This window comes from Triticum urartu, chromosome 2 (assembly GCF_003073215.2).
Source record: "Triticum urartu cultivar G1812 chromosome 2, Tu2.1, whole genome shotgun sequence".
In the NCBI taxonomy this organism is placed as follows: domain Eukaryota; kingdom Viridiplantae; phylum Streptophyta; class Magnoliopsida; order Poales; family Poaceae; genus Triticum; species Triticum urartu.
In genome coordinates, this window is record NC_053023.1 from 698,989,851 (window position 1) to 698,992,508 (window position 2,658).

Genomic DNA, 2,658 nt, shown 5'->3' on the forward strand with positions numbered 1-2,658 from the left:
CTGAGGGGGAATAGCATTTTCTCAAGACTATATAAAGAGACTATTGGGGGAGAGAGTCGGAGTCGGAACCGGAGTCGGAGTTTGATTCGGACATGGACAACCTCTTGAGTAAGTCGGATCGAATCATTAGTTCCTACTTATATCGTTCAAGGGATCCCCATGTGACATTGTCATCGATCAATCGAACAAGAAGAGCTTTTTTGCATTCCATCTATCTCGTGCATAGTTGGCCCATTCATAAGAGAGATGGAGCAAGGGAAGAGCTGGATTCAGAGGAACAGAAGAAGAACACTTGTGGGCAATTAATCTGAAGAGAAGATGCACAGCGTGTGCGGGTTAAAAACAAATGCGCCGTTGCCGGGGATCGAACCCGGGTCACCCGCGTGACAGGCGGGAATACTCACCACTATACTACAACGACTTGTTGAAATTAATTTCGAAATCACATTACATAGCTCATATGAGCTCACGATTTTAAGGGATTTCCGTGAACCACGAATCTGAGGTGCAAAATATTTTTCCGGAGGCACGGCATGGAGAAAATTAATCCGACAATTCTTTTTCTCACATGTAATATGTTTTTAATGATCTATTCAGCGAAATGAATGATGTTAGTACTAAACTCGACAATCAATGTTGTTGTTGATACTGTTGTTCTTATCGAATAGCCACATGACATGTGGAGGATCGCTAGGCTAGCAACTCAACTAGGTATACCCTACTACCTATGATTCATTTTCCCTTGTCTTGCGGCTAGCTTTCACCCCGCCTTGGCATCGTTTCTGGTTGGTGGTGGTGGTGGTCGTGGTGGTGGTGTCCTGCCAATGGAGCTGCCTCATCCACTAGATCAACCTTTATAAAAGGCCCGATGCCAAATGAGAAACAACCATTCACATACATCGTCATCTTCGCAAGAGTCATGTTCATCAACCTTAGCCGCTGTCATTTCTCATCTACATTTTCATAGCCACCACCTTCATCATCATCATAGTTCTCAGCCATCTATCCATACTTTGTAACCGTGCATCACATCCGGCATCTATTGTAATATATATTATCAATCAATCAATCTTTATGATGTGTTCTTCAATGATTTTTTTCTGTGATCCGATCTCCATATGTGAGTAGTTCAGTAAGGTCATGGGTTGATGCAAGGTCTTGCAACTTGATGTATTTGTTGGAGGGGTCGATGGAAGTACTTTGAATTAACATCGCATATGTGTAACATAAAATTTCTTCGTAGTTGTCTCTCGTCTCGTTCGTGTTCTTCGTCCTTGCAGGTAATCAGGATTATGGAAAACTAGCCACATAGAGGCTAAGGCCTAAGGACAGAGAGACCATGATATGTTATTCTAAACATCAGTGACATAATGGTTTAGTAAGGTAACATGGATCCTATCTTTGGGGATACAAGAGATGTAGCCATTAAATGACAAATGCTTTTGTTTGATTATTCCTATCTTAATTACTGGGGCAACCCCGCGCGGCAGATAGAGCCTTTGGTTGGACAACTAACTCTTAAGTCAGGATGCACACTGGTCAATATGTAATTTGGAAACATCCCCTACTTTGATACGTAGCAAGCAAATCTTGGTAGATGACTTTCAGGGCACAAATTAAGATAATAATGGTATCGACAAAAATATATGGTTGTAAGCATAAATCCCTATACTCATGCCTATTTTCTCTATAAGTGTTTCTAGTGTCAACTTGATTTCAATCCGGTTAAAAGCTGGAATCTAATTCTCTTACAAAAGCTTGTGAGAAACGCTTGACTTAAAGGGTACTGTTCTCTCGTGGATTCGATAATTCAGGGTCACCTATAGGGAAAAAGGTGAGAATCCTTTCTGCTCCTTTACCGGATCACTAAGAGAAACTCTAGCAGACCCCACATCCCGCCGGCCCGCAAAACGCGTTTGTCGCGCAAAATGGCCTTTGCGGGCTGGCGCGGACGGCCACAGATGCAGACCCCTCAAACGGACCCGTAAATAAGCATATTCACGGAATATGTTTTTTAGGGGTCGGCTTTGCGGGGTCTGCTCTTTGCACCGCTGCATCCCGCATCTCATCGGCCCGCAAATATCAAATCCAACATAATACAACAATCGGAAACAAAACTAAATTATTCAAATCAAACATAATACAATAATCATCCACATTACACATAATTATTCAAATCACCATAGCAAACTTAAATAATGCAATACAAAACTTGTCATGAATACAAAAATGAGTCATTGTCCAGCCCTTTGCCAATGGTGCTCAATAAGATCCTCCTGAAGTTGAAAGTGTGTGTTTGCATTTTCAATCTCCTAGTATGTCTGAAGAAAAGCTCTAATGCGGTTAGGGTCTCTAGCTGGTTTGACACGGCTACCCGTATTGTCGTGGAAGAATTCCAAGTTCATTCATCTCTCATCTTCAAGAATCATATTGTGCAGGATAACACATCATGTCATGATATTTTTCAAGGTTTTCTTATCCCAAAACTGAGCAGGACCACGGACAATGGCAAACCTAGATTGCAAAACACCGAATGCTCTTTCAATGTCTTTTCGGGCTGCCTCTTGCACCCTTGCAAATTCACATTGTTTTTAAGTTTTGGGTTCTTTGATACTTTTGAAAAATGTGCACCAAGGAGGGTATATACCATCTGCAAGA

At 41.7% G+C, this 2,658-nt stretch overlaps 1 non-coding gene across 1 annotated transcript; it reads right to left on the reverse strand.

Annotated features, from left to right (window-relative positions):
- Positions 1–349: 349 nt before the first annotated feature.
- On the reverse strand, positions 350–421 carry TRNAD-GUC. The gene has a single exon. It is a non-coding gene; the product is annotated as a tRNA-Asp (tRNA).
- Positions 422–2,658: the final 2,237 nt, after the last annotated feature.